We start from the raw sequence: 24,928 nt of genomic DNA, 5'->3' as shown, positions 1-24,928 counted from the left end.
AGGCGAAAAGAATTTTTTTGTGAAAAAAAAGTACTTTTTCATTTTTACAGATCAATTTGTGAAGCACCTGAGGGTTTAAAGTGCTCACTAGGCATCTAAATAAGTTCCTTGGGGGGTCTAGTTTCCAAAATGGGGTCACTTGTGGGGGAGCGCCAATGTTTAGGCACACAGGAGCTCTCCAAACGCGACATGGTGTCCGCTAACGATGGAAATAATTTTTCATTCAAAAAGTCAAATGGCGCTCCTTCCCTTCCGAGCCTTACCATGTTCCCAAACAGTGGTTTACCCCCACATGTGAGGTATTGGTGTACTCAGGAGAAATTGCCCAACACATTTTAGGATCCATTTTATCCTGTTGCCCATGTGAAAATGAAAAAATTGAGGCTAAAAGAATTTTTTTGTGAAAAAAAAGTACTTTTTCATTTTTACGGATTAATTTGTGAAGCACCTGGGGGTTCAAAGTGCTCACTATGCATCTAGATAAGTTCCTTGGGGCGTCTAGTTTCCAAAATGGGGTCACTTGTGGGGGAGCTCCAATTTTTAGGCACACGGGGGCTCTCCAAACGTGACATGGTGTCCGCTAAAGAGTGGAGCCAATTTTTCATTCAAAAAGTCAAATGGCGCTCCTTCCCTTCCAAGCCCTGCCGTGCGCCCAAACAGTGGTTTACCCCCACATATGAGGTATCAGCGTACTCAGGACAAATTGGACAACAACTTTCGTGGTTCAGTTTCTCCTTTTACCATTGGGAAAATAAAAAAATTGTTGCTAAAAGATAATTTTTGTGACTAAAAAGTTAAATGTTCATTTTTTCCTTCCATGTTGCTTCTGCTGCTGTGAAGCACCTGAAGGGTTAATAAACTTCTTGAATGTGGTTTTGAGTACCTTGAGGGTGCAGTTTTTAGAATGGTGTCACTTTTGGGTATTTGCAGCCATATAGACCCCTCAAACTGACTTCAAATGTGAGGTGGTCCCTAAAAAAAATGGTTTTGTAAATTTCGTTGTAAAAATGACAAATCGCTGGTCAAATTTTAACCCTTATAACTTCCTAACAAAAAAAAATTTTGTTTCCAAAATTGTGCTGATGTAAAGTAAACATGTGGGAAATGTTATTTATTAACTATTTTGTGTCACATATCTCTCTGGTTTAACAGAATAAAAATTCAAAATGTGAAAATTGCGAAATTTTCAAAATTTTCGCCAAATTTCCGTTTTTATCACAAATAAACGCAGAATTTATTGACCTAAATTTACCACTAACATGAAGCCCAATATGTCACGAAAAAACAATCTCAGAACCGCTAGGATCCGTTGAAGCGTTCCTGAGTTATTACCTCATAAAGGGACACTGGTCAGAATTGCAAAAAACGGCAAGGTCTTTAAGGTCAAAATAGGCTGGGTCATGAAGGGGTTAATGATGGTATGGTCCTTTAAATGCAGATGTTGGTTGCAATAGCACAGTATGGGTTAAAATCCCTTCTGCGTCACAAAGTTATTCTAACCTCCTCCCCCACTGCACTTAAAACTTTTTTTTTCCGGAAACTTCTCTGGGCCAGATGAAATGCATGCTTGGCCCAGAGCCCAGCTGGATTCATTCACTGCCAGTGAGAATTCCTGGAGTGGCTGATTACCGCAACTTGGGGGCAGGGATCGGGAATAAATCCATGGACCTTTCCTCTTCTCCATCCCTTGGCCACACCAGCCTGTTTTGCACTTGCATGGGAAGTTTTGGCATTTTCGCTGCTCCCTTAGTTCAGGGGGAAGTCCTCCCTCATACTTCATTCTCCTTCAGCCTCTTTTGTTCCAGTGTGTACAGTATAAAGCAGATCTTGTACTATCACCCCCACTATGTACTACATATCTTCCGCCAAACCATAAGAAGACCATTTAGTAATGCTGGGACTTTGGGTGCTGTAGCAGATGTAGCACACAAGTGTTGGATTTTTTTATTTCTTTTTTTTTGCTGATGATACTGTTTCTTAAAGGGTGGACCTACTCTTAAAGAGACAGTAACTTCAGCACAACCCCTATGCAAAGTGTCTTATAATAATAATTGATATCAAAGAATGAAGGGCTCCTGTAGTACGGACTCCTATTTCATCTAACCAAGGCTTTAAGTGCCTTTTCCTCTGGAGGACGTGGTACAACCATGGCGCCATTTATCGCTACCTTCACCTGCCATGAAAAGATATCATCGATCTGGTGCCGTGTTACACGGTTCTCAATGAAATAGATGTGAGACTAATATAATGTATGGTGGTGATGAGTTGTCAAGAGCAGCCACTTGGGCATTACTTGTATGACTAAAGTATGCCTTAATAAGGCAAATGGACTTTCCATTTAAATGGGTCTCCTTCGAGGGAAAGTCTTTTTCTTAAAGTGATAAAAATGCATTTGTTTTCTTTTTATTCAGAAAGCGTGCCACGCTTGTCCATGGTTGTATCAGATTGGCCAGTCCATCCCTATTTCAATGAATGGATCTGAGCTTCAATACCTAACACAGCCCATGGGCAAGGGTGGTGCTGTTTGTAGAGAATACATAGTAGATTCTTTCTGGCTAATCCCAGTTAGTGGTTTAAGAAATGGGTTGGAAAGTGATTAAAGGGATTAAAAGGCATAAAAGGGTCCTCAAGTGCTCCCACCTCACCCTCTCGAAGAGGACTTGGCATCACCATGTAATACATGGTCACCCATTGACCACTGGTGATAAGTTCAGCACTGGGGGGCCCCCTACCATCACATCACACGATTGCCAATATAGCACCGAGCATTATCATAGAATCATAGAATGATAGAGTTGGAAGGAACCTCCTGGGTCATCTGGTCCAACCCCATGCTCAAAGCAGGATTCACTAAATCATCCCAGACAGATGTCTGTCCAGCCTCTGTTTAAAAACTTCCATGGAAGGAGAACTCACCACCTCTCGTGCCAGCCTGTTCCACTCATTGATCACCCTAACTGCCAAAAAGTTTTTTCTAATATCTAATCTGTGTCTTCTCCCATTCAGTTTCATCCCATTGCTTCTAGTCTTTCCTTGTGCAAATGAGAATAAGGATGATCCTTCTACAATGTGACAGCCCTTGAGATATTTGTAGACAGCTATTAAGTCTCCTCTCAGTCTTCTTTTCTTCAAGCTAAACATTCCCAAATGCTGCAACCGTTCCTCATAGGCCATGGTTTGCAGACCGGTCACCATTCTGGTCGCTCTTCTCTGAACTTGCTCCAGTTTGTTGATGTCTTTTTTTAAATGTGGTGACCAAAATTGGACACAGTATTCCAGATGAGGTCTGACCAAAGAGGAGTAGAGGGCAATAATGACTTTGCGTGATCTAGACTGTATGCTTCTGTTAATACATCCCAGAATTGCATTTGCCTTTTTTTGCTGCTGCATCACACTGTTGACTCATGTTCAGTTTATGATCTATTAGTATACCCAAGTCTTTTTCACATGTGCTGTTGCTTAGCCCTATTCCTCCCATTCTGTAAATGCCCTTTCCATTTTTATTTCCCAGATGTAGTACTTTGCATTTTTTCTTGTTAAAGGTCCACTGTCACCCCCCTCCAGCCGTTATAAACTAAAAGAGCCACCTTGTGCAGCAGTAATGCTGCATTCTATCAAGGTGGCTCTTTTAGTTTTAGGTTCAAGTATACCCCAAATAAAGCGTTTTTATATTTAGCCACAATTCCTGTCTCTAGCCAGGGAGCCGGGTCCTCACTCCCCAGCTCTAACCGCTCCTCTGCCGTCACTCAACTCTTCCTGCGCTTTCGGCGCCGCCCCCTCAGCGCTGTGTACGTTTCAAAACCGGCGCCTGCGCAGTGTACTGCTGTGCTGCGCAGACGCAGTAAGCTCTGGCCATCTGACACCCCAGCCAGGCTTGCAGACTGCGCCTGCGCGGGCATTGCGGCCAGCCACCTTTGGAATCCCCGCCCCGCACTGTGTTATGCATTATGCACAGTGCAGGGCAGGGATTCCAAAGGTGGCTGGCCTCAATGCAGGCGCAGTCTGCAAGCTTGGCTGGGATGTCAGACGGCCAGAGCTTACTGCATCTGCGCAGCACAGCAGTACACTGCGCAGGCGCCGGTTTTGAAACGTACACAGCGCTGAGGGGGCGGTGCCGAAAGCGCAGGAAGAGTTGAGTGACGGCAGAGGAGCGGTTAGAGCTGGGGAGTGAGGACCCGCCTCCCTGGCTAGAGACAGGAATTGTGGCTAAGTATAAAAACGCTTTATTTGGGGTATACTTGAACCTAAAACTAAAAGAGCCACCTTGTTAGAATGCAGCATTACTGCTGCACAAGGTGGCTCTTTTAGTTTATAACGGCTGGAGGGGGTGACAGTGGCCCTTTAAAAACCATTCTGTTAGTTGCTGCCCACTGCTCCAGTTTATTTACATTTTTTTGAATCCTCTCGCTGTAGTATTAGCTATTCCTCCTAGCTTTGTGTCATCAGCAAATTTAATTAGTGTACACTCAGTTTCTTTATCTAAATCATTGATAAAGATGTTGAACAATACAGGGCCCAGGACAGAACCCTGTGGTACCCCACTTGAGACATTCTTCCAACTCGATGTGCAGCCATTTACAACCACTCTTTGGGTCCGATCACTAAGCCAGTTATGAATCCACCTAACAGTTGCCTTGTCCATTCCATACTTAGTCATTTTTTCAATAAGGATGGTGTGAGATACTTTGTCAAATGCTTTGCTGAAGTCAAGATATACTATATCTACAGCATTTCCCTGATCCACCCAGTCAGTGATTCTGTCATAGAAGGAAATTAAGTTAGTTTGACATGACTCATTAGTTACAAAGCCATGCTGACTCTGGTTAATCGCTTCATTCTTATCCAGGCACTTACATACATGTTGTTAAATAATTTGTTCAAAGATCTTTCCTGGTATGGAAGTCAGACTCACCGGCCTATAGTTCCCTGGGTCCACCTTCTTCCCCTTTTTGAAGATAGGAACTACATTTGCTCTTCTCCAGTCTTCTGGGACTTCTCCTGTTCTCCATGAATTTTCAAAGATTTTGGAGAGTGGTTCAAAAATTTCTTCTGCTATCTCCTTCAGTACTCTGGGGTGTAATTCATCTGGACCTGGAGACTTGAATTCATTTATGTTAGCTAAGTGTTTCCTCACTATCTTTCTTTTTACAGATATCCTTGATTCTTCTACTCCTTTTATAGGACAGTGAAGATCGGTTGATGTTACATTTCCTTTCTGAGAGAAAACAGATGCAAAATAGGAATTTAAAAGTTCGGCCTTCTCAACATCCTATCTTACCATTTCATCATTTTCATCCTGTAAATATCCTATAGCATCTTTGACTTTTCTTTTACTTTTGACATATCCCCAAAATCCTTTTTTACTGCTTTTGACGTCTCTTGCAAGCCTTAATTCATTGTCAGCTTTAACTAATCTGATTCGTGCCCTGCAGGTTCTGCAGACAGCATTACATTCTTCTTTAGATATGCCTCCCTCTTGCCATTTGATAAACATTTCTTTCTTCCTTTTTAGCATGTGTTTAAGTTCTGTGTTCATCCATCCTGGTTTCCTTAAATGCTTTGCATTCTTCCCTCTTTTTGGAATTGTTAACGACTGTGCTTTGAGAATCTCATTTTTCAAGATTTCCCAGCCTTCCTGGACATTTTTGTCCTTAAAGGGAAGGTGCCACCAGTTTTCTTGTATTTTGTTTTTTTGTGAAATTAAGCTTAAAATAGTAATTAAAATGTATTAATGCAATGTTTGTACTGTTTGCAAACATTTCTATATGAAAAATATTATATTTTTCTACAAATATACATATTTACCACTAGGGGGAGCATTTTCCATTTTAGATCTCAAGCAGCTATAGTAAGATTTACCAGCAGCAAAATTGGGGCACTAACTGCTGACATCACTATTTCCCTCCCCTTTTGGGTGGTCTAATATCCCTGGGGCAGAATGAAGAGCAGCATCACAGGGCAGCACCATTTTGTGTGTGACTGCCCTGTGACCTGCTATCACCATCAGTTACTGCATCAGAGGCACAGCTTGTTTACAGAGGAGCAGAACACAGTGGACTCCGCAGCATTTTTTGTGAATAACATTCTTGCCATCCCCCTTCCCCCACCTTAATCCCTGTCCTGTCAGCTGCCCTGCTCTCTCTCTCCAGGTGTCACCTCCCTCTCTGCAGGCTGTGAGTGCAGCTTACCAGAGATCACAGGGACTGTGTGTGAGGGGGGAGGGGGAGACACAGCAGGAGAAGCACACAGGGCAGCTTGTGAGGAGCAGAGGATGTGCCTGCTTGGAGTACAGAGGAGCAGTGAGGGCTGCTTCTGTCCTGCGATAGAGAGTAAGTGGAGCTAGGCAGATAGCACAGGGCTATAATAAAATGGCAGCTAGTCACACCTATAGCAGTGAGTTGTGCAGCCCACAGAGGCATGCCTGTTGTGAATTCCGTTCTGGAGCTCCCTCCTGTGGTTGCTAATGGTATTTTTGTGAGTTCTGCCCTTGGGCTCCCTCTGGTGGTTTCGAGTGGAACTGCTGCTCCTTTAGGTAGCTGTAGCAGCTGCCTTCACTAATCGCCTTGCCTGGGTTTGTTATTTAAACCTGCTCTGGGCTTTAGTCCATGCCTGCTGTCAATGTTCTTGGTTGGATTTGGTTCTCTCCTTGGAATTTTCATATGGCCAGTCCTTGTCTGCAAAAGATAAGTTTTTGCTAGTTTTTGTTTGTCCATTTATTTGGACTCTATTGCTTTGCATATATGTCTCTTTTTGTCCAGCTTGTCACTATGTCTTATTCAGGCTAGCTGGAAGCTCTGGGAAAGCAGATTTGCCCCTCCACACCGTGAGTCGGTGTGGAGTTCATTTTTGTAAACTCTGCGTGGATTTTGTAGTTTTTTATACTGACCGCACAGTATCCTTTTCTCTCTGTCTATCTAGTTTAGTATTGGCCTCCTTTGCTGTATTCTGATTTCATTTCTGAGTACGTCACTTCCCTCTCCATTCACAGTCAATATTTGTGGGGGGCTATCTTTCCTTTTGGGGGTTTTCTCTGAGGCAAGATAGCTTTCTATTTCCTTCTTTAGGGGTAGTTATTTCTTAGGCTGTGAAGAGGTGTCTAGGGAGAGTCAGGAACATCCCACGGCTATTTCTAGTGTTGTTGTTAGGATTAGGGACTGCGGTCAGTAGAGATACCACCTTCTCAGAGCTCGCTCCATGTTGCGTTTTAGCCACCAGGTCATATCAGGGTGGCCTCTTAACCACCAGGTCATAACACATGCCCAGCTCACTGCTAATGCTGCTGCAATGTTACAGATAGGGTCAGCGCCGGACTATTATCTCCTATGTCCATGGGGTGCCGTAATCTGACACTGATCGTGCCCTGCTACTGCTACAAAACCAAGATGTCAGCCCCCAGTGCATTCTTTAAACTCATATAACACATGAAATCTGTTTCACATGCATTTCAAACTTGCTTATAGCAGCATGTTATGCTACATTACAGTGATTTATTAATGACCTACAAATGCGATACCTTCCCTTTAAGGATATCCAGCCATTGGATCCCTCCGATTCTCTTTCTGAGGCCCTTAAAATCTGCCTTTCTGAAATCTAACCATGAAGTCTGGTGGCAGTGGCTGGCTGGTGTAGTAGTATGGGGTAGTGGATGGCTGGTGTAGTAGTATGTGTTAGTATACTGTTCTGCAGGAGCTGGCGCCGCTCCCTGTTCCCATAAATATAAAACAATATACAGCAGACTTGTATTCATCCTCATGTAAACATCTCTGCAGAATTATCTCTATTCCTTGCCAGCAATCAGTTCTAACTAATCACTGCCATATCCATTTCCTCTTAAAGGTCCAAAAAGGAAAGAACCAATGATTGTTTTATAAAGCACCACTCATCCCGAGCTTCCTGGTTCATGAATGCTTTTCCGGAAAACAACAGTAAAGACTGGAACAGTGATAGAATGTAGCCATAATGCGGAAACAATAAGGTAAGTCATATTTTGTACCTACCTCAACTCTCGTCAGACCCTCATGCCCAAAATAGAGGTGAGATTTCTTTGGGAGACCTGGTTCAATACCGTCAACGTCCAATATATCCTCTAAACTTTGAGATTCCTATATAAAAAGAAATTAAAATGTTACGTCATACTATATTTCACTTCTTATGTCTATGGAGAACGTCCCTATCCATGCATGTGACATCGGCAGTGAGGCTTATAATGTTGCTCTACTGTTGTAAGCTCGAGATTATAGTGCTATTGGCCCTTTAAATATTTAGTCATGAATATTTCCATTAATTCAGGACAATCCGTATAGGAAGGGGAACTGGGAGAGGGGAATATGCTGCTTTATCAAAAATTCATTGTCGCCCAGGGAGAGGGTGGAGCACAGAGGCTGGAGCTCCACATCAGGTCATCGCTGTTTCATGGGCCAAGATTTGGAAGCAGAAAGCAGGCAAATAAATCAGCGCTCAATCTGCTGTAGGTTCGCACTTTAGATATAATATTTTACATCTTCTAGATTATGTGATGGTAGAGGAGTGGGATACTATGTTGTAGGTACAAGGATTTCAATCGCACCTGGGCCCTAGAGCCTATGAGGTCCCAAAAGTCACTTTGACCCATATGTAAAGACCAATACTATTAAAGACTTGCCTGGTTGCAGTTTTGCTTTGAGGTCCATGAGCTTCAAGTTACGCTACTGCATAGGGGCATCTACAGGGCTATAATGGTAGACAACCATTGGTCAAAAGTATGCTTAGACCAAGTGTAACTAAACAGAGCAAGAAGGGGGGGGATTCTCCAAAAGGAATATGGTTGTTTATTCTTTTAATTCTCTAACAGGGGACAATGGCTTCACGAGGATGGGTGATGACGTGAGTATGGTTAAATTAAGATTGATTAAAGGAGTCAGTGTCATTCTTTAAATTAAAGGACTTTATTCTGGGTGTGTGTTTTTTTATATAATATCAGTATGGGTTAGTAATGGGTGCATCTTATAGATGCCTCTCCATTACTAACCTCTGGGCTTGATGTCACAAAGGTGACATCAACCCCCCCAGCTATTCCCCCGGTTGCCACTGCACCAGGGCAAGTGAGAGGAGCAAGGCTAAGTGCCAGAATTGGTGCATCTTGTAGATCCGCCTTTTCTGGAGAGGCTGAGAGTTGATGTTTTTAGCTTGGGGGACAATATCCATGCCCCCTTCCCAAGCTATTAATATCAGCCCATAGCTTTCTGCCTAGCCTTTGCTGTTTATTAATTATAGGGGGACTCAACGTCATTTTTTGGGGGTCCCCCATTTTACTAACTAGTAAAGGCTAAGTATACAGCTGTGAGCTGATATTAATAGCCTTGGAAGCTCCATTGGTATTACCCTCTTCCCAGGCTATAAACATCTGCCCTCAGTCATCTACTTTCCCTATGTTGGTTTGTAAAATTACGCAGGAGCGCACATAATTTTTTTCAGAAAAATAATCTTTTTTTAATTACATGTTCAGTAGGCTGGACACACACTGTACTACTTATATATGTGACTGACATTTTTATATCTATCTATTCTATGTGTATATATTGTATGTATTCTTTCTTTTCTATTCTGTCAGGTCAGGTTGTACATGGCTGCTGAATTTCTGGCTTTTCAAAGGACGTGGATGTGTAAAAATCAGACGGCAATCGCATGATCTGAGTGCCGTGCATTTTTTTATGACACCCACTGACTTGCATTGGCGAGCTTCGTCCGATATACCTGGTATGAGCTGCAAATCATAAATTAACATTGGTCAGAGTGCACTAAGATTTTTTATCGGATTGCACTTGTCCATTTTTCTCGCAGATGAGTACGAGCACTATAAAGGGAATCTGTCACCACATTTGAGCTATCTAAACTATTACTATTTTTCACACAGTTTATAGAAGGCTGATTAGGACTCATGTCCATCACAGTGAAAAAAAATTCCTATTTCGGTCCAGAAAAGTAGGAGTGTCATGCAAGTGCCATGCGATTTTCATGCGAGTACAATCCAATTTTTCACACCTTGCATCCGATTGACATCCAAACGCCATGTGATTGCTATCCGATTGCAATGCGATTATAACATGAGCTTTTACATAGAGCAATTCTTTGTCGTTTACACATTTTTCCAAGAAAATATTCTTCGATACATAAATATATATTTAGAACAAAAGTCAAAATAAGCAAATTATAACACCAAGGCCAAGAGAGGAATTTAACACCTCGCTCCCAAAGTAAGTACATTAAAACAGGTAGTAACAGATGGAATACTCCCCAAAAGCATAGACACCAGAAAGAATGGAGTACAAGAAAACCACCAAAATGAATTAAAATCCAGTAAAATGTAAGTCATACATAGCAGCACAGAGAGGGGAAAAAAGGAAGAAGACATGCTGGGACAGCAGGAAAAAGGTGGACAACAAAGTAACCAGAGGTACGCAAGATCATAAACCATATACCAAAATAAATGCAAACAGTAACAGTAACAAACACATGAAAAAAGGCTGGTGAATAATCAGAAGTTGTCAGTACATACAACACGAGACTCATATGCCCTACAGCAGACCTGGGCAAGATGCGGCCCACGGGCCGCATCCGGCCTGCCTGATGATTTTAAGCGGCCCGCCAGCTAGCTGTCACTTCTGACAGCCGCCCCCGGCACCGCTCGGCCAGCCGCCAGCCGCTTCTGAGGAGGACCGCTGGCGGCTGGAGAGAAGGCCAGGTTGATTACCTTTTTATCGGTGGCGGCGGCCATCTTCCCGAGGCCGCGCATGTGCAGATGGAGTGCTCTGCTTCACGGGGCTTCAGGAAAATGGCCGCGGGAGGTCACACGTGCGCAGATGGAGATCACGGCAGCCATTTTCCTGAAGCCAAGTTTGCAGATTTAGATCTCGGCTTCAGGAAAATGGCTGCCGCGATCTCCATCTGCGCACGTGCGGCCTCTAGCGGCCATTTTCCTAAAGCCCCGTGAAGCAGAGCACTCCATCTGCGCACGCGCGGCCTCGGGAAGATGGCCGCCGCCACCGATATTCAACCCGGCTCTGCTGGTCACATTGCATTCCGGGCCGCTGCGTCACCTCACCGGTGGAAGGGACCCTGCGCATGCCATACCGCACCTCTGCCGCCGCCACACCACTGCTGGAACCCCCCATGGACACCAGGCCATGGCGTTGCCCGCCTAAGCAGGAAGGGACCCTGCTCAGGTGCACGCCACACCGCATCACCCCACCTCTGCCGACATCATGCCTCCTGTGACCCTGCTCTGCCACCGCCGGAATTCAGGTAAGAATCTTACCGTAAGATACGGTAAATTCGGACAATAAGACGGACCCCCATCTTATAAAAATTTTCACCCCAAATTTGGGGTGCGCCTTATGGTCCGGTGCGTCTTATAGTCCAAAAAATAGGTAATTATATTAGTTCGGCCCTCTAAAACCATCCCACTTTCTCATGCGGCCCCATGGCAAAATTAATTGCCCACCCCTGCCCTACAGGGTTAATCCCGCTTACCCATTATGACTGGTGGTGACCGCACCTCTCCTTGCTGCCCCCCTTTGACGTGCGTTTCACAGCAGCTTTTTCAAAAAGGGGAGTACCTTGTGCTGTATCCCAGGAGTTTATGTAGGGGATGCGATCCCCCATGGCCATCAGTAAACTGTGCATATGTGGGCAAAATTCCACCCAGTGACGTCAAAAACATGTGCACAGTGCACAACATGATAGCCGCGGACAAAACAAGATGGTGCAGGAATCAAGGCGCACGTGCGCACTACGGGGGCCATTTTTAAGAAGCCTACAATGGTAAGACGAATAAGTGTAGACAGTGCAAAGGTCCACAGATGATGAACAAAGTCTTCCTAACGTGTAAAAGGCCATAATGGCCTAAGAATAATAATATACACTACCGTTCAAAATTTTTGGGTCACCCAGACAATTTTGTGTTTTCCATGAAAACTCATACTTTTATTACTCAAATTAGATGCCAAATGAAGTTAAAATCTAGTCCAGACATTGACAAAGTTAAAAAAAAAAATTTTTTTAAATAATAATTTTCTCCTTCAAACTTTGATTTTTGTCAGAGAGTGCTCCCTTTGCAGCAATTACAGCATTGCAGACCTTTGGCATTCTAGCAGTTAATTTGCTGAGATAATCTGGAGAAATTTCCCCCCATGCTTCCAGAAGCCCCTCCCACAAGTTGGTTTGGCTTGATGGGCACTTTTTGTGTACCATACGGTCAAGCTGCTCCCACAACAGCTCAATGGCGTTGAGATCTGGTGACTGCGCTGGCCACTCCATACAGATAGAATACCAGCTGCCTGCTTCTTCCCTAAATAGTTCTTGCATAATTTGGAGGTGTGCTTTGGCTCATTGTCCTGTTGTAGGATGAAATTGGCTCCAATCTAGCGCTGTTCACAGGGTATGGCATGGCATTGCCAAATGGAGTGATAGCCTTCCTTATCCAAAATCCCTTTTAGGCTGGTTTCACATTTGCGTTTTTTTGGGTGCGTTTTTGCGGTAAAAAACGCAAAAACCCGCATGGTGAAAAAACACATGTAAACGCGTGCAAACGCTGCGTTTTTTTGACGCATGCGTTTTTGCATGTGGTGAAAAAAAACGTGGCGTTTTGACGCGTTTACATGCGTTTTTTCATGCGTTTGCGTTTTTTAAACGCATGCTGAGAAATGTGTGACAGCTGCCAATCATCAAAATAAAGTAAAAAACCCACTATAAACAGAAATAGTTAGGGTTAGGGGTAGGGTTAGGGGTAGGGTTAGGGGTAGGGATCATAACCCTAACCCTAACCCTAAAGGGATCCTAACCCTAACCCTACCGCTAACCCTAAGGGATCCTAACCCTACCCCTAACCCTACCGCTAACCCTAACCCTAAGGGATCCTAACCCTAACCCTACCCCTAACCCTACCGCTAACCCTAAGGGATCCTAACCCTACCCCTAACCCTACCGCTAACCCTAACCCTAAGGGATCCTAACCCTAACCCTACCCCTAACCCTACCTCTAACCCTAAGGGATCCTAACCCTAACCCTAACCCTAACCCTACCTCTAACCCTAAGGGATCCTAACCCTAACCCTACCTCTAACCCTAAGGGATCCTAACCCTATCCCTAAAGGGATTAGGGTTAGGGGTAGGGTTAGGGTTAGGATCCCTTAGGGGTAGGGTTAGGGGTAGGGTTATGGTTAGGATCCCTTAGGGTTAGGGTTAGGATCCCTTAGGGTTTAGGGTTAGGGGTTAGGGTTAGGGGTAGGGTTAGGATCCCTTAGGGTTAGGGTTAGGGGTAGGGTTAGGATCCCTTAGGGGTAGGGTTAGGGGTAGGGGTAGGGTTAGGATCCCTTTATCACCTTTATGTTGGGGGGTGGCATATCAGTGTGTTTTCTGGTTTTTTAATAGAAAAACGCATGCGTTTTTAACGCAAAAAAACGCATGCACAAAAAAACGCATGCGTCCCCATTGACTCCAATGTATTTTTTGACCCCAAAAAAAACGCATGAAAACGCATGCGGTTTTTTTGGTCCAAAAAACGCCTCTCAAAAATACTACAAGTTGCATTTCTGAAAATGAACGCATGCAGTAAAAAACGCATGCGTTCAAAAACGCATGCAAACGCGTACACCAAAAAACGCATGCGTTTTCAATGTTAAATATAGGGGGAAAAAACGCTGCAGACAAAAACGCAAGTGTGAAACCACCCTTACTTTGTACAAATCTCCCACTCTCTCTACTAGCACCAAAGCAACCCCAATGTCCAATGTCTGTGTTCTTTTGCCCATATTAATCTTTTCCTTTTATAAGCCAGTCTCCGGTATAGCTTTTTCTTTGCCACTCTGCCCTGAAAACCAGCATCCCGGAGTCGCCTCTTCACTATAGACGTTGACACTGGCGTTTTGCGTGTACTATTTAATGAAGCTGCCAGTTGAGGACCTGTGTGGCCTAGATTTCTCAAACTACAGACTCTAATGTACTTGTCTTGTTGCTCAGTTGTGCAGCGGGTCCTCCCACTTCTCCTTCAACTCTGGTTATAGCCTGTTTGTGCTCTCCTCTGAAGGGAGTAGTATACACCGTTGTAAGAAAGGGGTTTCAAGGGTATTCTAACCATCCATTAGCCTTCTTACACAGTTAGCAAACACAAAGTACCATAAGAACACTGGAGTGATGGTTGTTGGAAATGGGCCTCTATACACCTATGAACATATTGCATTACAAATTAGACGATTGCAGCTAGAAGAGTCATTTACCACATTAACAATATATAGAGTGTGTCACGAACCCACTTCTCAGCACATGACTTGGGGTTGCCCCTGCAAGGCTTAATCTATCTCCTCTCTCTCAGTCCAGCATTTAACCTCTGTCCTATGCTGTAATGGGAGCATAAACCACACACCGACCCAGGCCACATACCCGCCCATACACGCTGCCACCACTCACCGAACACACAGGTGATGAGTCCCAGAAATATTACTACTACTGTCTGCGAATCATAAGGCTCACATACTTTAAGGCTATGGATTCTTTAGAACATGCAAGGTTCAACTTGTTAAAGTTTTATGCTTTAATACAAAAGGGGGGGACGAATATGGACTGGAACACATCAGATTGGCTACCCTTCAATCTGTGAACACCCCCCTTTTTGTGTAGCACTAATTTATAGAGTCACCCTGGAGGTCAAATTTCCAGACCAGCTTGTCTTGGACCATGGCCACTCCACCAATGAATGTATTATTTCCTCTGAAATGCTCTGTGTAAGTTTCTCACCGATAGTGTCAGGCTGTAATAGACATCTCCCCTCAAAAGAGCCGAAGGTGTGAAACGTTTCCCCTTCCTGGTTCTTAGCAAGACCCCCTGGCGAGATTGGAGACAGTAGACTGCTTTCTCAGGATAACATATGCTGTGATCCCTGTGAGACCTGCAGTCTCAGGACAGATGTTAAATTACTGCTAGTCACACATATATACCTATACATATTTCGCTACAGAGTGTTTTTCTGAATCATTTCATGTTGGCTTCATTGAAAAAAACTGTGCTTTTTAAAAAATAAGGACATTTCTAATGGTTGGTTAGAATACCCTTGAAAACCCTTGTGCAAGTATGTTAGCACAGCTGAAAACAGTTTGGCTGATTAGAGAAGCTATAAACCCGACCTTCCTTTTGAGCTAGTTCAGAATCTGAAGCATTACATTTGTTGGTTCCATTAAACTCTCAAAATGGCCAGAAAAAAAGAACTTTCATGTGAAACTCGACAGTTTATTCTTGTTCTTAGAAATGAAGGCTATTCCATGCGAGAAATTGCCAAGAAACTGAAGATTTCCTACAACGGTGTATACTACTCCCTTCAGAGGAGAGCACAAACAGGGTCTAACCAGAGTAGAAAGAGAAGTGGGAGGCCCCGCTGCGAAGTGGGAGGCCCCGCTGCACAGCTGAGAAGCAAGACAAGTACATTAGAGTCAGTAGTTTGAGAAATCAATGCCTCACATGTCTTGCAGGCTGTATTTCACGAATTACCTTGGTGATATAATAAAAAAACAGAGAGTAGGCCAAGGCTGATGACACACTAAGTAAAGCTATTACTAGTTTAGTCTGCTAATCTGGAATAGTACAAAAACTTTATCTGAGGCCATATGATCACTTTTCGGGAGGAATCTCTTTGATTTTTACTTCTCTTCCAGTAAATTTTATATACTCTCTATAAGCCTCCATAGCATTTAATAATATGGCACCAAGCATAAAAAACCCACCCTAATCGTAATCCTTGGGGCTAGAGGCAATTTCACGGTTAGCCAGTTGACCTGTCCTGGGTCTTAGTTAAAGTGTGGCTTTTTCATCTGAGACAGACATTTCAGAAGAATAGGTTAGGCAGGCTTCACACTTGCATTCGGCAGGGCTGCAGATGAATGCCTTCTTTCTCTGTGAAGCCCGGCCCACTTCTGCACCTCTTCCTTCAGCTCCGCCTATGTCTGCATGTGTTCTGCGTACCCTATCTTTAGCATTGGATACGCAGGCCATGCGGATGTATGCAGATGCTTTCACATGCGTCATCTTGATGCTGCGCTGACCTGTGTCAAACGCAACATGTTAGGATTTTGTTGTGGTCTGCTCAGCTTCAAAATGACGCATGCGGAGGCATCCGCATACATCCACATGGTCTGCGTACCCACTGTTAAAGATAGGGTACGCAGAACGCATGCAGACGTAGGCGGAACTGGAGGAAGAGGTGCAGAAGTGGGAGGGGCTTCACAGAGGAAGAAGGCTGCCATCCGCAGCCCTGCCAAACGCTAGTGTGAAGCTAGCCTTAGGCTGCCAGCTGTATGGTTGGCCAAGTTTGTGGATTGGAGGCTTAAAGATCTAATGGATCCATCTTAGCTCTGTCCTCATTTTTCCACTGCAATTAAAAAAACGTAGCTGCACTCTTGTAAGGCCTGCACTACACCTGGCCACAGTATTGGAACTCCACTAAAGGAAATGTGTCTGACCTGCAACAACACAATCAACCTGGGAATGGGTGTGGCTCTGATTTTGAAGAACACAGATGTGTTTTTCTCATACTGTATATCTAATTCAGGTTGAAAATGGTTTTGTCATTCTGTCTTCCATAACATATAGGAGCCACCATGAGTTATGAAAATCTTTGGATGGAGAATGTCGTCAGTCCTTTCAGCTGTCAAAATAGTTCTGAAAAGGACAAAGTGTAATATTACAGTATTACATAAGTTTCCACTTAGCCCTAGAGCTGTAATGTGAGTGGAACCTTCGTCAGGCTCTTGGATCTCCAAGGGATATTCACAGAATGTGACTTAGAGTTATGGGATTAGATACATTTGTGAAGTGGCTTCAGACTAAACCCAACACTCACAAAGTGGCTGCTAACAAAGGAAAAACACATAACATAAGAAGAAATAAAAAAGTGTTCCAGTGCTACGACCAGACTGCCAAATTCAGAGAAGACATACGTTGAAGAGTGAAGTTCCTCCATAATTTCATAGTACTGATTTTCACTATTAGCTTGATTTGCTGAGGATACGCTGTAGGATTGTCTTGAACAGAGTAAACCGCCCAGTCTGAAAATAAAGCAAGGTCTCAACCCTCGAGAGGGCCGAATAAACCAGAGAAAAAGAGAGGATGTAATCAAGAGATAAACCAGGAATAACAAATGACAATCAGTAGGAAGAGACTGTCAAAATCTCTAGACAAGACTAACGTCAAGTTCAGTGTCAGTACTCAGAACTACACAGAGACGAATGAGCCCGAATACTTCCGGATATTTCTTTATTCAAGAGGGACACCATCTGAGCTGATAATCATCATAGAAATCCAACATCGACTTCATTCACTTCTGGGGAGGGGAGAGAAGGACCCAGCAGGGATCGGCTCTCTGGCACCACCACTTGCCCCAGGTCAGTCAGGGAATTGTACCGAGGGCAAATAGTCACCCGAAAAGCTTCCCTTATAGGTACAAGTTATTGAGGCACTCCCAGAGAGGGGAGATATACATCACCAGTCCAGGTTAGGGATATATACATATATATATATATATATATATACTAGATGGTGGCCTGATTCTAACGCATCGGGTATTCTAGAATATGCATGTCCACGTAGTATATCGCACAGCCCACGTAGTATATTGCCCAGCCACGTAGTATATTGCCCAGCCACGTAGTATATTGCCCAGTCACGTAGTATATTGCCCAGTCACGTAGTATATTGCCCAGCGACGTAGTATATTGCCCAGTGACCTAGTATATTGCCCAGTGACGTAGTATATTGCCCAGCCACGTAGTATATTGCCCAGCCGCATAGTATATTGCACAGCGACGTAGTATACAGCACAGACACGTAGTATACTGCCCAGTCACGTAGTATATTGGCCAGTCACGTAGTATATTGCCCACCTACGTAGTATATTGCCCAGCCACGTATGTAACAGGTTAAAAAATAAGAAACATACTCACCTTCCGAGGGCCCCTTGTAGTTCTGCCGCCTGTGTGCGGTGCACGCGGCAGCTTCCGGTCCCATGGTTGGTATGAGCGCAGGACCTGTGATGACGTCACGGTCACATGACCGTGACGTCATGGCAGGTCCTTCTCGCATACCATCCTTGGCACCGGAACCTGCCGCTTGCACTGCCGAGGACAGGGCGACACGTCGGAGGGTGAGAATAACATTTTTTTTATTATTATTATTATTATTTTTAACATTAGATCTTTTTACTATTGATTCTGCATACGCAGCATCAATAGTAAAATGTTGGTCACACAGGGTTAATAGCTGCGTAACCGGAGTGCGTTACACCGCGCTCCGGTAACTCTGGCATTAACCCTGTGCGAGGGCTGCCTGGATGACTGGAGGGGAGTATGGAGCGGGCACTGACTGCGGGGAGGAAAGAGCGGCCATATTGCTGCCGGACTGTGGCCGTCGCTGATTGGTCGTGGCAATGGTCGTGGACGTTTTGCCACGACCAATCAGCGACTTGGATTCCATGACAGACAGAGGCCGCGACCAATGAATATCCGGGACAGACAGAAAGACCATTAAGGGGTACTTCCGTCTGTCTGTCTGTCCTTCTGTCACGGTTATTCGTTCGCTGATTGGTCTCGGCAGCTGCCTGTCATGGCTGCCGCGACCAATCAGCGACGGCCACAGATCCCGGTCAGATGCCTCTCAATCAGCCAAACCAGATCTCCACTTGCACTGATGAGGGGCAGTACCCTGAAACAGTGTCTGCAAATTGAGATTCTGGTTTGGCTACTATCCTAAGTCATGTGACAAGGCTCATTAAAGGGTCGACATTGACGGTTAGGATTGCTACTTCCAATAGGTGGCACTAGAGTTCTAGTCCTCTTCCTCTCTGAAAAGACAATTTGCATATTTCCCAGAGGAGCATTGCGGCTTTAAGTCTCCTCACCTCGACATGCTTATCATGTCACTCTCCGCAAGGAGAAACGATACTTTTTGGTTCCCGGTCAGATGCCTCTCAATCAGCCAAACCAGATCTCCACTTTGCACTGACTAGGGGCAGTACCCCGAAACACAGTGTCTGCAAATTGAGATTCTTGTTTGGCTATGTCATGATCCGTTCCGGAGTTTGGTCTTGTCTGCTTTTTCTCTGGGTGGATCATGTCAAGGGTTAACTTTGCTCTGCCTCATTCTGGGCTCGGGTTTGCTATTTAGCTTCCAGGTATCCTGAGGGTGGTGTCAGCTATAGCTCTGTCTTTGGCATGTGAACCTGACTCTGGAAGCCCTTGATTTGTCCTACTGTGAACCCTGACTTGTCCTGTGTCTGTTATCTCCCCCTGCCTGCCCTTTCCCCATGTCTCTTTGTTTGTCTGTATTTCTGCTTGACTCCCTGGTTCTGATCTCTTGGCTTGGCTTTTTGACTCCGTTTTAGTTTGTCCCTATTGTACCATATTTTGCCCGTCCTGGTTTACTGATCCCTTGCTATGTCCTGACTATCCATTCTGTCTAAATCCTTTTGTACTGTTGTGCTCTGACTTGGTTTTTCTGACCTCGCTCTCGCTACTAGTTGGCGTCTGTTCAGTTGCTCAGTGTGTGCAGTCTGGCTTCCCTACCAGGCTCCCCCTGGTGGAGGTTACGCTGTACTGCACTGCAGCTGCATGACAGGCTATTATCCTAAGTCATGTGACAAGGCTCGTTAAAGGGTCGACATTGACTGTTAGGATTGCTACTTCCAATAGGTGGCACTAGAGTTCTAGTCCTTTTCCTCTCTGAAGAGACAATTTGCATATTTCCCAGAGGAGCATTGCGGCTTTAAGTCTCCTCACCTCGACATGTTTATCATGTCACTCTCCGCAAGGAGAAACAATACTTTTTGGATGCCGGTCAGACGCCTCTTAATCAGCCAAACCAGATCTCCACTTTGCACTGACGAGGGGCAGTACCCCGAAACACAGTGTCTGCAAATTGAGATTCTGGTTTGGCTAATATCCTAAATCATGTGACAAGGCTCGTTAAAGGGTCGACATTGACTGTTAGGATTGCTACTTCCAATAGGTGGCACTAGAGTTCTAGTCCTCTTTGTAATGTGCAGCTGCAGTGTGGTATAGTGCAACCTCCACCAGGGGGTGCTGGTTAAGGAAAAGAGGTAGTACACACAGCGAAGCAATACTGAACAACAACACAGGTGTCACAGGTAATGAGAGAGAAGTCAGACAAGCCAAGGTCATACACAGAGAGATCAGCGCAGTACACAGGGGGAGTCAGGTCGGGGACAAACAAGAAGTCAGAGCCTACCGGGAACGTGGTAACCAAAACGTGAGACGTAAGACGGAGTCGGGATACAAGCCATAAACGCGTACAGGCAGTCAGAGGCAAAAGGAACACTAGTACAAGTGAACAGTTCAGGTGCTCAAGCCGTGCAGCATGAAATATAGCTGATACTGGCCCACAGGCTGCAGAGGACTTAAATAGCTCAGCCAGCTTCAAAGTGAGGCAGAGGGGATTAACTTCCGCATGACCAGTCCAGAGACAAGACAGCTGAACACAAACTCAGAACTGGATCATGACACTCTACACTAATTCTGCACTAAATCTGCATTGTGTGCACATACCTTAAGGTTCCTTGTGTCAAAACATAAAAGCTTACTTTTGAACCATCAAAACCATCAAACCCTAAAGAAAAGCTTAAAAAAGTTTGTCAGGAGCAACAGCAGTCTGTGAGAGATATGGAAATAATTAAGGTTCCTGAGGGTTCTTAAAAAACTACAGTTCTAGAATAAATCCAGAAATCACAGCATGAACTTTTCAGGACTGATAAGGCTGAAGCATTAAATGAATGGTTTGATGGCAATAAACTGCAGGTCATTGGCCGGGTCAGTATTGACATCTGGAGGAAAATGAGTTATGTTACACAGATGTGCATCTCCTGATTTCTCCAAACATATCTGAGAATGACTCTCCACAATCCATGCATCTGCTGGAGATAATCAGTCGCAGGAAACGGAGACAAAAAAATCTGGACATCACATTTTAATCACCAAGAGCTTTCCTTCATTATGTGAGACGTCAAAAGAAAACCATCTGTCCTCAAAATGCAGCAGTGCATAACTAAAATCTAGATATCTACTATATAATTGTCTAAGGGTCACTTCCGTCTTTCTGTCTGTACTTCTGTCTTTCTGTCTTTCTGCCACGGATATTCATTGGTCACGGCCTCTGTCTGTCATGGAATCCAAGTCGCTTATTGGTCGTGGCAAAGCGCCCACGACCATTGCCACGACTAATCAGCGACGGCCACAGTCCGGCGGCAGTATGGCCGCTCTTTCCTCCGCGCAGTCAGTGCCCGCTCCGTACTCTCTTCCAGTCATCCAGTCAGCCCTCACACAGGGTTAATGCCAGCGTTACCAGAGCGCGGTGTAACGCACTCCGGTTACGCAGCTATTAACCCTGTGTGACCAACTTTTTACTATTGATGCTGCGTATGCAGCATCAATAGTAAAAAGATTTAATATTACAAATAAGAATAATTAAAAAAGAAGGTTATTCTCACCCTCCGACGTGGCGCGGTGTTCTCGGCAGTGCAAGCGGCAGGTTCCTGTGCTAAGGATGTTATGCGAGAAGGACCTGCCATGACATCATGGTCATGTGACCGCGACGTCATCACAGGTCCTGCGTTCATACCAACCCTGTGACCGGAAGCTGCCGCGTTCACAGCACACAGGCGACAGGACTACAAGGGGCCTATGGAAGGTGAGTATATGTTTATTTTTTATTTTTTAACCTGTTACATACGTGGCTGGGCAATATACTACGTGACTGGGCAGTATACTACGTGTCTGTGCTGTATACTACGTGACTCTGTGCTGTGTACTACGTTGCTATGCAATATACTCCATCGCTGTGCAATATACTACGTGGCTGGGCAATATACTACGTCACTGGGCAACATACTACGTGGCTGGGAAATATACTATGTGGCTGGGCAATATACAGTTATATGAAAAAGTTTGGGCACCCCTATTAATCTTAAGCTTAATGTTTTATAAAAATTTTTTTTTTTGCAACAGCTATTTCAGTTTCATATATCTAATAACTGTTGGACACAATAATGTTTCTGCCTTGAAATGAGGTTTATTGTACTAACAGAAAATGTGCAATCTGCATTCAAACAAAATTTGACAGGTGCATAAGTATGGGCACCCTTATAATTTTCTTGTTTTAAATACTCCTACCTACTTTTTACTGACTTACTAAAGCACTTTTTTGGTTTTCTAACCTCATTGAGCTTTGAAATTCATAGCCAGGTGTATGCAATCATGAGAAAAGCTACTTAAAGTGGCCACTTGCAAGTTGTTCTCCTGTTTGAATCTCCTCTGAAGAGTGGCATCATGGGCTCCTCAAAACAACAGTCTAATGATCTGAAAACAAAGATTATTCAACATAGTTGTTCAGGGCAAAGATACAAAAAGCTGTCTCAGAGATTTAACCTGTCAATTTCCACTGTGAGGAACATAGTAAGGAAATGGAAGAACACAGGTACAGTTCTTGTTAAGGCCAGAAGTGGCAGGCCAAGAAAAACATCAGAAAGGCAGAGAAGAAGAATGGTGAGATCAGTCAAGGACAATCCTCGGACCACCTCCAGAGAGCTGCAGCATCAACTTGCTGCAGATGGAGTCACTGTGTATTGGTCAACTATACAACGCACTTTGCACAAGGAGAAGCTGTATGGGAGAGTGATGCGAAAGAAGCCGTTTCTGCAAGCACGCCACAAACAGAGTCGGCTGAGGTATGCAAAAGCACATTTGGAGAAGCCAATTTCTTTTTGGAAGAAGGTCCTGTGGACTGATGAAACCAAGATTGAGTTGTTTGGACATACAAAAAGGTGTTATGCATGGCGGCCAAAAAACACAGCATTCCAAGAAAAACACTTGCTACCCACAGTAAAATTTGGTGGAGGTTCCATCATGCTTTGGGTCTGTGTGGCCAATGCCGGTACCGGGAACCTTGTTAAAGTTGAGGGATGCATGCATTCCTCTCAGTATCAGCAGATTCTTGATAATAATGTTCATGAATCAGTGACAAAGTTGAAGTTACGCAGGGGATGGATCTTTCAGCAAAACAATGATTCAAAACACCGCTCCAAATCTACTCAGGCATTCATGCAGAGGAGCAATTACACTGTTCTGGAATGGCCATCCCAGTCCCCAGACCTGAATATCATTGAACATCTGTGGGATAATTTGAAGAGGGCTGTCCATGCTCGGCGACCATCAAACTTAACTGAACTGGAATTGTTTTGTAAAGAGGAATGGTCAAAAATACCTTCATCCAGGATCCAGGAACTCATTAAAAGCTACAGGAAGCAACTAAAGGCTGTTATTTTTGCAAAAGGAGGATCTACGAAATATTAATGTCACTTTTCTGGTGGGGTGCCCATACTTATGCACCTGTCAAATTTTGTTTGAATGCAGAGTGCACATTTTCTGTTAGTACAATAAACCTCATTTCAAGGCAGAAACATTACTGTGTCCAACAGTTATTAGATATATGAAACTGAAATAGCTGTTATAAAGCATTAAGCTTAAGATTAATAGGGGTGCCCAAACTTTTTCATATAACTGTACTACGTCACTGGGCAATATACTACGTCACTGGGCAATATACTACGTAGCTGGGCAATATACTACATGACTGGGCAATATACTATGTGACTGGCCAATATACTACGTGGGCTGTGCAATATACTACGTGGACATGCATATTCTAGAATACCCGATGTGTTAGAATCGGGCCACCATCTAGTTCATAATAATTGGCTTTATCTACTTGACATTTGTGGGAGCTTTTTCTTTACATAAATGAGTTTCCTCAAGACTGACCCTTATTTATAGGAATATATCTGCTAACATTTTTCCCCCTACTGCTCCTATGTACAAAAATGAAACTACTAAAATACTGCCCCCTACGTACAAAAATATAACTACTATAATACTTCCTCCTATGTACAAAAATATAACTACTATAATAGTGCTCCCTATACAAGAATATAACTTCAATAATACTGCCCCTATGTACAAGATTATAGCTACTATAATACTGCCCCTATATCCAAGAATATAACTGCTATAATACTGTTCCTATGTACAAGAATATAACTACGGTACTATAATACTGTCCATATGTACAAGAATATAGCTACTATAATACTGCTCCTATGTACAAGAATATAACTACTATAATACTGCCCCTATGCCCCGTAGAATGTAAGTCTGCAAGGAGAGGGTCCTCTCCCCTCTGTACCAGTCTGTCATTGTAAATTTGTTTACTGTAAACAATGTCTATAACTCTGTATGGAACCCCTTTTCTCATGTACAGCACCATGGAATTAATGGTGCCATTTAAATAAATAATAATAATGTACAAAAGTATTTACTTCCCATTATATACAAGTATATAACTACTATAATACTGCCCCTATGTACAAGACTATAACTACTATAATTCAGCTCCCCATGTACAAGAATATGTCTACAATATTACTGCCCCTATGTACAAGAATATAACTACTATAATACTGCCCCCTATACAAGAATGTAAATGCTATAATACTGCTCCGTATGTACAAGAATATAACTACTATAATACTGCCTCATATCCAATAATATAATTGCTATAATACTGCTCCGTATGTACAAGAATATAACTACTATAATACTGCCCCTTATCCAAGAATATAACTGCTATAATACTGCTCCTATGTACAATAATATAACTACTATAATACTGCCCCTATGTACAAGAATATAACTAGTATAATACTGCCCCTACGTACAAGAATATAACTACTATAATACTACCCCCTATGTACAAGAATATAACTAGTATAATACTGCCCCTATGTACAAGAATATAACTACTATAATACCGCCCCTATGTACAAGAATATAACTACTATAATACT

At 43.7% G+C, this 24,928-nt stretch overlaps 1 protein-coding gene across 1 annotated transcript in view; it reads right to left on the bottom strand.

Moving 5' to 3' along the window:
- LOC138662310 (discoidin domain-containing receptor 2-like) overlaps window positions 1-24,928 on the bottom strand; it is a 187,207-nt gene that overhangs the window by 92,578 nt on the left and 69,701 nt on the right. The window contains exon 2 of the mRNA XM_069747778.1: window positions 7,998-8,102. The gene's annotated coding sequence lies outside the window, so the exon portion shown is untranslated. The remainder of the gene's footprint in view (window positions 1-7,997; window positions 8,103-24,928) is intronic.

The sequence above is a fragment of the Ranitomeya imitator genome, chromosome 2, assembly GCF_032444005.1.
Source record: "Ranitomeya imitator isolate aRanImi1 chromosome 2, aRanImi1.pri, whole genome shotgun sequence".
NCBI lineage: Eukaryota > Metazoa > Chordata > Amphibia > Anura > Dendrobatidae > Ranitomeya > Ranitomeya imitator.
This window is presented reverse-complemented; position numbering and strand designations above follow the sequence as displayed.